Consider the following 13,570-nt stretch of genomic DNA (forward strand, 5'->3'; position numbering starts at 1 on the left):
CAAGTCCCACTTTAAGCTCCCTGTTCAGCAGGAAGTCTGCTTCTGTTTGTCTGTCTCTCTCTCTCTCTGTCCCTCTGCCTCTCCCCACTGCTTGTTCTCTCTCTCAAATAAATAAATAAAATCTTTTAAAAATTTTTTAAAAGAGAAAATAGAAACTATAATGGCCGATTGTTTTGAATTAGAAATACCATATCATTATGGGATAATACCAACTTATCTCACTATGATTTCAAAGGTGTTAAGTGTCAGGACTTGGTCCAAAAGCAGTGACTGTTGAATACTGTAAAATTTAACAGCTTTAGGTGCATTCATTTTTGTAAGAAAAAAATAGTATAAATAACTGATCTAACATTTCAACTCAAAATTTCAGGGAGAGAACTGTAAAACAGACTCAAGCAAAGCCAGAAGAAGGAAATCATAGAAGCATCGTAAAGATGAAAGTTACATTTGGTGAATGTGAAAGCAGTAAAATTGATAAAGAAATCCAAAAGTAGATTTTTAAAAAAGATTTATTTGTTTATTTATTTATTTGACAGACAGGGATCACAAGTAGGCAGAGAAGGGTGGGGAAGCAGGCTCCCTGCTGAGCAGAGAGCCCGATGCAGGACTCGATTCCAGGACCCTGAGATCATGACCTGAGCCGAAGGCAGCGGCTTAACCCACTAAGCCACACAGGCACCCCCTAAGGCAGATTCTTAATGACTGAGCCACCCAGGTGCCCCAAAGGTAGATTCTTTTTTTTTTTTTTTAAGATTTTATTTATTTATTTGACAGACAGAGATCACAAGTAGGCAGAGAGGCAGGCAGAGAGAGAGAGAGGAGGAAGCAGGCTCTCCACCCAGCAGAGAGCCCAATGCGGGGCTCAATCCCAGGACCCCGGGATCATGACCTGAGCTGAAGGCAGAGGCTTTAACCCACTGAGCCACCCAGGTGCCCCACAAAGGTAGAGTCTTAAACAAACAAACAAAAAAAAAAGAAAGCACTAGTTCTATGCCAAATTTAATAAAAGGTGATAAAATTCAAATATAATTAGCAAGTTGAGGTAGTTAATGCAGATTATAATGTAAAATTAGAAGAATTACAATGCCCATAGAAATATGTGAATAGATTTTTAAATCTTGTTGAAAACTATGGTTCAAAGTAATAAAAGAAACAGATTAAAAAAACCAAAAATCCTTATTTTCCCACAAGTGAGGAAGAACTTGAAAGCATCATCAAAGAATCAACTTCCCGGAGTCTCTGGGATCCTTTGGGCAGTAAGTTCTTTCAGACTCCAAAGAAACAAGTCGCTCCAGCCTAGGTAAGCCATGGCAAAGGACAAACTCCCCAACTCCTTGTATGAAGTTAGTATAAGCTGGTTGCCAAACCCAGCAGAAAGGGCATGGCTGCCTGGCCCGGGACTCCTGCAGGCTGCACACAGTCAGAGAAGCCCCATCCATGGGGTGCCTGGGTGGCTCAGTTGTTGGACGTCTGCCTTTGGCTCAGGTCATGATCCCGGGGTCCTAGGATCAAGCCTCGTGTCAGGCTCCCTGCTTGGCAGGGAGCCTGTTTCACCCTCTCCCACTCCCCCTGCTTGTATGCCCTCTCTTGCCGTCTCTCTCTTTGTCAAATAAATAAATAAAATCTTAAAAAAAAAAAAAAAGAACCCCTGTCCTGCTCCTGAACTTGAACTACCAGGTACTTGCTTTCCCATTTGTCCCTAAATCCTCTTGATTAATAGTCCTCCTTATCCAGGGAAGACCCAGCCTTCACTTTATCTCTGGGGCTCCCAAGGGGCTGGTGTTCTGGACCATTCTCACCAAAGCTGGATTTTCTAGCTGTCTTCCTCGAGACTCTTATTGACTTAAACACGGCTAACCTATTCACCCTCCTCCCTATGCCCACAGTGCCACAGAGTGCCTCTGACTCTCCAGCAACTCCTGGGCATTGCTGACAGGCTATGGACCAGAAGGCTCCCTTGGGGACCTTCTGCAAGCTATGGTTGCCACTGTTGGGTCTCTGCTAGAGAGAGTGGACTACCCATCCAAATGGGTAAAATCTCCACCCAAGAAGGCTCACAAAGTAGGTCAAAGAAAACTAGGTCAAGAAAAAAAGAACTTTTCCTGGATGTAACAGATCTCTAGAGCTTCAGGCATGGCTGGGTCCAGGTGCTTAAATGATTGTTGTTTTTTTTTTCACCTGTTAGCTTTTCTTTTCTTTTCTTTTCTTTTTTTTTTTTTGAAGATTCATTTATTTATTTATTTGACAGACAGAGATCACAAGTAGGCAGAGAGGCAGGCAAAGAGAGGAGGAAGCAGGCTCCTCGCTGAGCAGAGAGCCTGATGTGGGGCTCGATCCCAGGACCCTGAGGCCATGTCCTGAGCCAAAGGCAGAGGTTTTAACCCACTGAGCCACCCAGGTACCCCCCTGTTAGCTTTTCTTTTCTCTAAGTCGATTTGATTCTCTAGCAGGGAGCTTCAGACTTAGGTAGTCTTTCCAGATCATACTCCCAAAAGTAAAAAAAAAAAAGTAAACAGAAAGAGTTAGGTGTCCCCAGAAGAAGAAAGCTTTCATGACACAAGAGAAGTCATTTTAGACCTTCAGCTATTTCCTGTAATTTATGCCCTTCTCACCCAAACACCCTTCTTGCAGAACTTCCTAGGAGGTGTCAGAATTACAAGAAAGACAGAAAACTTTAAAAAAAAAAAAAAAAAAAAAAAGACAAAACCTCAGTAGTTAAGGATTTAAAAGGAATGCAAAAACTAACATTCTCTACCAGGCCAGGAAATAGCGTTACCATACTAGAGACAATCAGTGCTAAAACTCCCAGTGCTGTTTCAGAGGTAAGCAAGGCCCTGCATTCCTTACCCAAATAAGGACCCCAAGACCCCGTCCAGTTTATTCCAGCTCTTCGCTCTTGGAGCTTGCCCATAGCCCCTTCTCCTTGTCCAACTGTTACCTCTGCCCAAAGAAGAGGTAAAATCTCCACCCAAGAAGGCTCACAAAGTCATTAACATAACATCCTATGTGTATGCACATTTCCTTAAGACGCATGCACGACCTTGTGCCGGCCTCCACCCACGATGACAAAGCTCCCCTTTCTAAACATTCATCCTTCACCCCTGCTCCAGGAGTCACAGCTTGGGAAGCTATTCCCCCTCCTCATCTCCTTATTTGCGGCAAATAGTTGTTCCTTTCTGTGTGACAGCTCCTTATAGTGTAGCCCGCCCGTTCTTCCCCAAGGAGCCAAAATACATTAGTTTAGTTACAAAATGAGTATCTTTGTGATATTTCTGGCAAAAACTCAAGGAGAGATCCTCATGAGGCTGGCATGTATCATAAGCCTAAGCCAGAAGCGATGTTTATGGTGAAGAGAATGCAGTCCGCTGAGCAGGACATCACTGAGGACTGGGGGAAAGGCAGAGGTGAGCAGGGAGCCCACCCTGGGACTGGATCCCAGGACTCTGGATTGCAGCCTGCGTCAAAAGCAGATGCTTAACCGACTGAGTCACCCAGGCGCCCCAGCACCAATAGATATGTTTTAATTGGAAAATCAAGGGAGAGAATCAAGCATGTGTTCTGTCTCTGCGGTATGAACTGTACCTCAGGATAACCAAAAAGTCTGGGAGAAAAAGTTCCTTATAGACTTCTAGCTAATAAATAAGGAACAAATAGTAGAATTAGAATATCATGATTTTGTGAGTCACGAAAAAATGGATCTAATAAGATCATCAGCAGCTGTCTAAACTAAGGAAACGCCGATGGGGCTGCCTACAATGGCTAGACCAGGCAGGCTAGCAACAGCTGACCCAACTGATGGATCTTGATATCCTAAGAGAGACAACCAGGTGGGGTGTCTCTGCGTGTGATGTGGTAGGGAGTGTCCATCCAAATGCTGTTCAGGTTTGCTTCACCCTTAGGACTGCAGCAGACATTCCCCCAGCCGCTGAAGTGCAGTCTGGTCTGCAGCTGATACCTGGATCCCTTCCTGCAAGTGTCCATGGGTTGTACTCCTGCCCCAAGACAGGACAATGAGAGGGTACAAAAGCCCTGCCCATCGCCTCCCTCCAGAACACTCTGGGGGTTGTCCCAGCGCGAGAGCTCCCATGGGCACTGAGACCTCCATCCTAGCTGCATCCCTGCCCAGCTGCTCCTCTGTCACCTCCCGCGTCCCCCACTCCCATAGAGGCTCTGAGCCTGCAAGAAAAATGCAAAGAGGGAAGGAAAATTCACAGATTGAAAGAGACTCCAGAGCCATGTGTGGTTCCTTTGAATGTAGATTTGATAAGCCAAGTGAAAAAAAAAAACAAAAACAAAATTAAGGAAATCTGAGCACTGAATGTTTGATGATATCCAGGGATTAATGTTCAATTTCTACCATGTGATAAAAGCATTACTTTTTTTTTTTTAAAGAATCATTAACTTTCAAAGATACAAATTGAAATATCTCAGACAAATCAATATAATGGAAATATATGGGTAAAATATTGAGGAAATTAGGAATATGGATGAAATAATATAATATTGGAAATGTTTCATAATTTTCCAGGAGTTGGGAGAAGGAAGAAGGACAAATGAAACAAAGGTGGACAAAGCTGGGGGATGTGGGTTAGAAAGTTGATTATTCTGGTCTTTCTACTTTAACATATGCTTGACAATGTCCCTAATAACAGATTTTTTCCTTTTTTAACATTTCTTTTTTTTTTTTTTTAAGATTTTATTTATTTATTCGACAGAGAGATCACAAGTAGGCAGAGAGAAAGGAGGAAGCAGGCTCCCTGCTGAGCAGAGAGCCTGATGTGGGGCTCGATTCCGGGACTCTGAGATCATGAACCTGTGCCAAAGGCAGAGGCTTAACCCAGTGAGCCGCACAGGTGCCCTATAATGGATTTTTTTTAAACATCAATTTCAGGGGGGCTCCTGGATGGCTCAGTGGGTTAAGGCCTCTGCCTTCAGCTCAGGTCATGATCGCAGGGTCCTGGGATGGAGCCCCGCATCGTGGGCTCTCTGCTCAGCAGGGAGCCTGCTTCCTCCTCTCTCTCTCTGCCTGCCTCTCTGCCTACTTGTGATCTCTGTCTGTCAAATAAATAAATAAAATCTTTAAAAAAACAAAAACATCAATTTCAGGGACACCTGAGTGGCTCAGTCAGTTAACCGTTTGCCTTCGCCTTAGGTCATGATCCCAAGATCCTGGGATGGAGCCCCTCACTGATCTCCCTGCTCAGCGGGGAGCCTGCTTCTTCCTCTCCCTCTGCCTGCCGCTGCCCTCTCCCTGACAAATAAATAAAAATCTAGGGAAAAAACCACATTGATTTCAACTTAAAAGCTGCATCCTGTGTAATGGTAAAACACTAGGGTGCTTCTCATCATGATCAAGGGCAAAACACACGAGCACACCCACAATCACGACCTAACTAGGGCTGGAATCTCATGAAACAGTAAAACAGCCACGAGAAATATGACTAGTAAAAAGGAAGTTGTATGATTTGAGGATGATACAGTTGGCTACTCCAAAAAAATCCAAACCAAATGCAATATTTCAAATTTGTGACAGTGGAGCAAAGAGGCTTGAATGCAAGATCAGCACTCATAGGAAGAACAGACATGTTTGCTTATATGTTAATAACAATCGATTAGATTATATAATGGTGGGAAAGACCCTATGAAAATAACCAGAAAAAAATACTAGGAGTAAAAAAAAATGTTAAGTAACTAGAGTTTAATTTTTTTTCAAAGATTTACATATTTAGGGGTAACTGGGTGGCTCAGTCGTTAAGCATCTGCCTTCGGCTCAGGTCATGATCCCAGGGTGCTGGGTTGGGGCCCCGTGTCCGGCTGCCTACTTGGCAGGAAGCCCGCTTCTCCCTCTCCCACTCCCCCTTCTTGTGTTCCCTCTCTCACTGTGTCTCTCTCTACCAAATAAATAAATAAAATCTTAAAAAAAATTTATATATGTATTTGAAAGAGAGAGTGTGGGGGAGAGGGAGAGAATCTTCAGCAGACTCCCTGCTGAGCGTGAAGCCTGATGCAGGGCTCGATCTCACAACCTGAATTCATGACTGGAGCCAAAACCACCCAGGTACCTCTAAGTAACTAGAATTTAAATAAAAATTTGGGGCAAAAAAAAGGAGTAAAAAACAAAAAAATTATTAGGAGTAGCCTTAGCAATAAATGCAAGAAACGTGTGAAGAAATGTAAATGTTTTTCTTAGTGGTGTGAAACACGTGTTCCAGGGTGGAGAACAGAGTATTGTAAGCATGTCTATCTCTCCAAAGTAATGTTCAGGTTTTAATACAATTCTTTTTATTTTTTTAAAAGATTTTATTTTGAAGTAATCTCCACACCCAGTGTGGGACCTGAGCCCAATCCCCCAAGAGTCACACACTTCCCCAACTGGGCCACCTAGGCCCCCCCTTAATATAATTCCCACCAAGATATGGGGGGTCTTTTACATCATTATTGAAGCATATTGACATGTGATAAATTTCGTGTATCAAAAGTGTATAATGTCCTAGCTGTGACATACAGACTCATGTCAAACCATGACAACAATCAAGACAGTGGACTTATCCATCACTCGTACCCCCATCGAATCTCTCCCTTCCTCCTTCTCTGCCTCCCTCTCCCCATTCCCTGCTCTTCAGGCAACAACCACTAATCTGCTTCCTATCATCAACAGCTCCTTTTTAGTATCCCTCCCCCCCCCCCAAATAAGCTCTACCCTGAACGTGGGGCTTGAATTCACAAACTGGGTATCAAGGGTTACATGACCTATCCACTTAGCTGGCCAGGCGCACTCAATAGCTCCGTTTCCTTTCCTATTCATTGAATGCATATACTAAATTTTAGTAAGTAGCTGAATTTGCAAACATGAAATCCAAGAATAATGACGATCGCCGTTATCGATACTGAGATCGGTTGTAAAGAACTGACTTTCTTCATTGGGGTGGGTGGAAACAGTAGGGAAAGAGTAGATGCCATTCTCTTATCAAGTGGTGTGATAGGTTCTAGAAGAGATGACGTTTCTTTTAACACTGGAAGCAGGTCGTTGAGGAAACAACAGACTTGCATGCTGGGGGAAACCACAGACACCTCTCAAAGGAGTTGCTTGGGGTCCCTATGGGTGTGCTGGTGCTTTCTTACTTTGCAAGTCACCCATGCAGACTACAAAGGCTGTTGACAGCTCTGGAAATCATAGAAAGGGCTTTTGCCAAATACATTTTTGCCTGGAAAAAAATGCTTCATTCTCTGCCCAGATGGACCTAAGTGATAAAGAAAACTCTCCATTGTCATTATCATTCAATGCCTTTTACATAAACAGGCACAGACAATAAAGTCGTTCCCCACATCTCTGCAAGATGTTCTATCAACATTCATAAAAGTCATCAATTTTATCAGAAGCAGGTCTCACAATCACTTGTAAAAGTTTACCAGGAAGTGGGAAAGCCGTATATGAAAGGTTTAAACATCTCACTGGCTTTCAAAGGACAAGTCCTAAAGCATTTTTCAAACTAACCACAGAAGTCTTACTCTTTCTGAATGAGAAAGCAACCCCACTTCTGGAAATCCTTTGAAGGAAAAGATTTTATCCTTGGGTTTTCTTACTTGGCAGCTATTTTTAGCCATATGAGGGAGATGTCTTCCTATCCAACGTCCCAAAATGAACATTTTGTGATGCTCCTAGAAAACTTACAAGTTTTCTTGGTTGAGCTGCCCAGTACAGAAGAAGAAAACAGAGCCAGCAATATCCCTGCAAATGATCAAAAGCTGGGGAAGAGTTGTTCCAGGACAGAATATAGACACAAATGCTCTACCAATTTCCTTGCAGAGAGCCATTTGCCAACTCCCAGAAATACTTCATAACTCTTTCCGAAGTCTTTAAGTTTCAATCAAAATCGAGCCATAAAGCCGTAATTCTTTCCTCTCTGAGATAATGTGTTTATGAGTTGTGACGCAGCTAAGGATGAACTCACTGTTCTTAGGACAAAAATACTTTTTACAAGTAGAATCTAACAAAAGGAGCCTTGACGAATTCTAGTATTCTTTGAGAAAACCATGTCTCCCTCCACCTAGCAAAGCAAGCCCTTGTTGCTTAGATAAATATCTATGCAAATCAAGATTTCCAGGACTTACACCAGAAAAAAGAAAGATGGTACAAACATTTTCATACAATTTTTTTTTGAGATTTTATTTATTTTATTTTTTTTTAAATTTTTTTATTTTTTTAAATATTTTATTTATTTATCAGAGAGAGAGAGGAGGAGAGAGCAAGTACAGGCAGACAGAATGGCAGGCAGAGGCAGAGGGATAAGCAGTCTCCCTGCCGAGCAAGGAGCCCGATGTGGGACTCGATCCCAGGACGCTGGGATCATGACCCGAGCCGAAGGCAGCTGCTTAACCAACTGAGCCACCCAGGTGTCCCAGATTTTATTTATTTATTTGACAGAGAGAGAACACAAGTAGGCAGAGAGGCAGGCAGAAAGAGAGGAGGAAGCAGGCTCCCTGCCGAGCATAGAGCCTGATGCGGGGCTCGATCCCAGGACCTTGGGATCATGACCTGAGCCAAAGGCAGAGGCTTTAACCTACTGAGACACCCAGGTACCCCTTTTCATACAATTTTCTTGTGTGTGTGGACCTATTATGTTTTAATTTCTCCTGAGTAGATACTTGGGTGTGGAACTGGAGTCACAGGGCAGGTATATGTTTGACTTTACAATACTATAAACTGTTGGTAGAGCAGGATGTTGAACTTTATAACAAACAGCCACTTTCCAAAACAGATGTACCATTTTATAGTCCACCGGCAATAAATGAGAGGTCTAGCTCTCTAGCCTTGACAACACTTGCAACTGTCAGCCATTTTAATTTTAGCCAGGCTGGTGCAGTGGTATCTGCTTGTGGTCTTGATTTGTATTTCTCTGATGACTAATGACATTGAGCACTTTTTAAAAAAATATTTTATTTATTTATCTGAAAGAGAGATCACAAGTAGACAGGCAGAGAGAGAGGGGAGAAGCAGGCCCCCCACTGAGCAGAAAACCCAATGCAGCGCTTGATCCCAGGATCTTGACTGAGATCATGACCTGAGCTGAAGGCAGAGGCTTAATCCACTGAGCCACCCAGGCACCCCTCATTTTTTTTTTTTTCAAGAGAAAGAGAGAAAGCGTGTGCTTGAGGGAAAGGAGAGGGGTAGAGGGAGAGAGAGAGACTCTGAAGCAGGCTCCATGCTCAGCTCAGAGTCCTCCAAGTGGCTGGATCTCATGACCTAAGCTGAAACCAAGAGCCCATCGCTTCTCTTCACCAATTGAGCCACCCAGGTGTCCTAAGGTTCATTTAAAATATGAATACCTAGTTTTCTAAATACTATTTCTTGGGGTGCCTGGATGGCTCAGTCATTAAGCTTCTGCCTTCCTCTCAGGTCATTTTCCCAGTATCCTGGGATTGAGCCCGAGTAGGGCTCCCTGCTCAGCAGGAAGCCTGCTTCTCCCTCTCCCACTCCCCCTGTTTGTGTTCCCTCTCTGGCTATTGCTCTGTCAAATAAATGAATAAAATCTTTAAAAATAAATTTAAAAATAAACACGATTTGTTGAGAAGACTGTCCTTTCCCCCTAGAATGCCTAAGTACCATTATAAAACAACTAACTGTGACTATGAGGAATTACTTCTGGAATGCTTCCTCTGTTTCATTGATCCCGTATTTATCCTTACAAAAGTCCACAGCCTTGATTACTCTTATAATCAAACTTGAAATCATTTAGTGTAAGTTCCCCAGTTTTGTTTCTTTATTTTTCGAGATTGTTTCGACTAGTCTATTTCTTTGCATTTCCATAGAACTTTTTAAATCATCTTGTCAATTTCTACTAAAAAGTTGGCTGAGATTATGATGACTGGGTTGAGTCTATAAATTTGGAGAGGACAACATCTTGACAGTATTGCGTCTTCTCATCCACAAACTGGTTTGTCTCTCCAGTTTAATTATTTCATTTCTACTCATAGTGTCTTCCTCATCTTTTGCTGAATTTATTTTGGCGGTGAGGAGGAGGGGAAAGAGGAAGTTCCGGTGGGAGGGCGGTGTTGGGGACAGAGAGGGAGGGAGCCGTGAGTAGTGACCGCTTAGGGCCGCGCCTGAAAGTGGGGCTGCACGGAGATGGGCCAGTGAGCCAGGTTGACACCTTTCTGTATGTCCTCTTGCCCTCCTGGATCCTCAACCGGGCTCCGGCAGCCTGGTTTTTTGTTTTGGTTTGGTTTTTTAGATTATTTATTTATTTGACAGGCAGAGATCACAAGTAGGCAGAGAGGCAGGCAGAGAGAGGAGGAAGCAGGTTCCCCGCTGAGCAGAGAGCCTGATGTGGGGCCCAATCAGAGGACCCTGAGATCATGACGTGAGCAGAAGGCTGAGGCTTAACCCACTGAGCCACCGAGGCACCTCTGTTGCCCTGTTTTATGAGGTCTCTTTTCACTCTTTTACACCAGGAAAGGGTCTCAACTATCTTGGGAGGAAAAAACCTTGAGCCCAACACATTGGGAAAAAAACGTCTTTACTCCTTTCTGTTCCAAATTCATTTTCATCCTTTCCTGTCTCAATAAAAACTTATGGAATGAACACCACCATTTGGGGGGGGGGGGGACAAAACAAAAACCACCTTCCCCTCCCTGAGTTCGCCAGAAGCTGGAGGGTGCTAAGCCCCTGTGTAGCAGTGCAGAGAATTCTAGTGTTTTCCCTCCTATCTCTGTATATGGACTGAGAAATTACACTGTCTCCATGTGAATATGGACACGTGATATCTACTAACATGTATCTATCCACTTTCTCCTGTTTAAAAAAATTTGTTTATCTTTAAAGAGATGGGGCTATGAAAAGTCAGCTAAGGGTGGGTTTGAGATGGTTTGATGAGTTAAGCAGGCATTTTGACATTTGACTTCTCCTTTGGCCTGTTTAATTGTAATGTTTAATGGATGTCTTTGCAGTCTAAAATGACAGTTTAATTTTAATTTTAAAAATATTTTTATTTTAAAATATTTTTATATATTTATATAAATTATGCAATATAATTATTTTATATACTATATAAATTATATGAATAATTTTAAATATTTTTATTTTATTGCTAATTTATTTATTTGACAGAAAGAGACATAGTGAGAGAGGGAACAGAAGCAGGGGGAGTGGGAGAGGGAGAAGTAGGCTTCCTGCTGAGCAGGGAGCCTGATGCGGGGCCCCATCCCAGGATCCTGGGATCATGACCTGCCCCGAAGGCAGAAGCTTAATGACTGAGCCACCCAGGTGTCCCTAAAATGACACTTATAAAATGAAATTTTCGCCAGACGATAACTTGAGCCCAGCCACTTGGTAAGAGAAACAGCAGAACCTGTAAGTTATTACTTGGAACTGACATTCTCTATTATGGGTTGGTTCCTGTTTACTTAAAACTTTTCTTTTTGTTTCACTGGGAAGAGGATGACCAGTTGTTGTTTTTTTTAAGATTTTATTTTATTTTATTTATTTGACAGGGAGAGACACAGCAAGAGAGGGAACACAAGCAGGGAGTGGGAGAGGAAGAAACAGGTTTCCCAATGAGCAGGGAGCCTGATGCGTGGCTCGATCCCAGACCCTGAGATCATGACCTGAGCTGTAGGCAAATGCTTAACGACTGAGCCACCCAGGTGCCCCGAGGATGATCAGTTTTAAAAGTTAAAATTGTATGGGTGTCTCAGGGTTCCTGGGTGGTTCCGTCAGTTAAATATCCAACTCTTGATCTCAGCTCAGGTCTTGATCTCAGGATTGTGAGTTCAAGCCCTGCTTTGGGCTCCACACTGAGCATGGAGTCTACATTAAAAAAAAAAAATTGTACAAATGTCTTTGTTACAATAAAAGAAAATGTGTCTGTGTACACACACAAAATTTATTTCTAAGTATTTTTTCTTAATGCAGTTATGCTAATTTAAAATTTTTATTTTCCAATTGCTTGCTGCTTTGTATATAAGTAGAACTGATTTTTCTTTTTCTTTTCTTTTTTTTTTTTTTTTTAAGATTTTATTTATTTATTTGACAGAGACCACAAGTAGGCAGAGAGGCAGGGGGAAGCAGGCTCCCTGCAGAGCAGAGAGCCCTATGCGGGGCTCCGTCCCAGGATCCTGAGATCATGACCTGAGCTGAAGGCAGAGGCTTAACCCACTGAGCCACCCAGGCACCCCTAGACTTTCCATTTCTTCTTGTGTCAGTTTTGCAGAGTAGTGTTTTCAAAGAGTTTGTTCCTTTTGGCTAAGTTGTTAAACTTATTGGAATAGAGCTGTCCATAATATTCCCTCATCGTATTTAATATTTGTAAAATCTGTAGTGATATTTCCTCTTTCATTCCTGACATTGGCTATTTCTGTTTTCAGTTCTTTTTTCTTATCAGTCTTGCTACCTATTGTCCTAATCCCTTTAATCCTTCCAGTGGATTAGTTTACCTTGATTCTTCTGTTATCAATTTTCATTATTTTTATTCTTTTCTTTTTCTGCATATTTTAAGCATAATTTCCTCTTCCTTTTTTATCTTAAGCTAAAAACATAGATCATTAATTTTGAACCTCTTTTCCATTCTTTTATAAAGCATTTAAAGTTATAAATGTCCATCTAAATACTGCTTTAGCTGCATCCCAAAATGTTTTATCATTCACTTTTAATAATTGTACTGGTTGTTTCTACTTTTTTTAAAAAAAGAGATTTTATTTATTCATTTTTCAGAGAGAGAGAGAGCATAATCAGTGGAAATGGCAGGCAGAGGGTGAAGCAGGCCCCTCACTGAGCAAGGAACCCAATGCAGGACTCAATCCCAGAACCCTGGGATCGTGACCTGAGCTGAATGCAGACATGTAACCAACTGAGATACCCAGGTGTCCCTGTGGTTTGAACTACAAGTGTGCTAAGGAATGTGCTCATCCCCATTTATTTGAAAATGACTTATTTCTCTTTCACTTCTGAAGAATACTTTGTAGATACAGAATTCTAGATTGATATTTCTCATTTAGCACTTTAAAGATACTGCTCATTTTGGGCGCACCTGGGTAGCTCAGTCAGTTAAACTTCCAACTCTTGGTTTTGGCTCAGGTCATGATCTCATGGGTCAAGGAATTGAGCCCTTTGTTGGGGTCTGGGCTCCATGCTCAGCTGGAAGTCTGCTTAAAGATTCTCTCCTTCTGCTCCTCCCCCCACTCACATTTTCTCTCTAAAATAAATGAATAAATCTTAAAAAAAAATCATCCATTGTCTTATATTTTTCCTTATGAGAATTTAGCTGTCATTCTTACAGCTGTTCCTCTGCAGGTAATAGATCTTTTTTGTTTGGTGATATTAAAATTTTTCCTTGTTTTTCTTTCTTTCTTTCTTTTTTAAAAGATTTTATTTATTTATTTGACAGAGAGAGAGATCTCAAGCAGGCAGAGAGGCAGGCAGAGAGGGGCAAGGAGACTCCCTGCTGAGCAGAGAGCCCAATGTGGGGCTTGATCCCCAGACCCTGAGATCATGACCTGAGCTGAAGGCAGAGGCTTAACCCACTGAGCCACCCAGGCGCCCCTTTCCTTGTTTTTCAACAACTCAGTTATGATG

Source organism: Mustela erminea, chromosome 8 (assembly GCF_009829155.1).
Source record: "Mustela erminea isolate mMusErm1 chromosome 8, mMusErm1.Pri, whole genome shotgun sequence".
Lineage (NCBI taxonomy): Eukaryota > Metazoa > Chordata > Mammalia > Carnivora > Mustelidae > Mustela > Mustela erminea.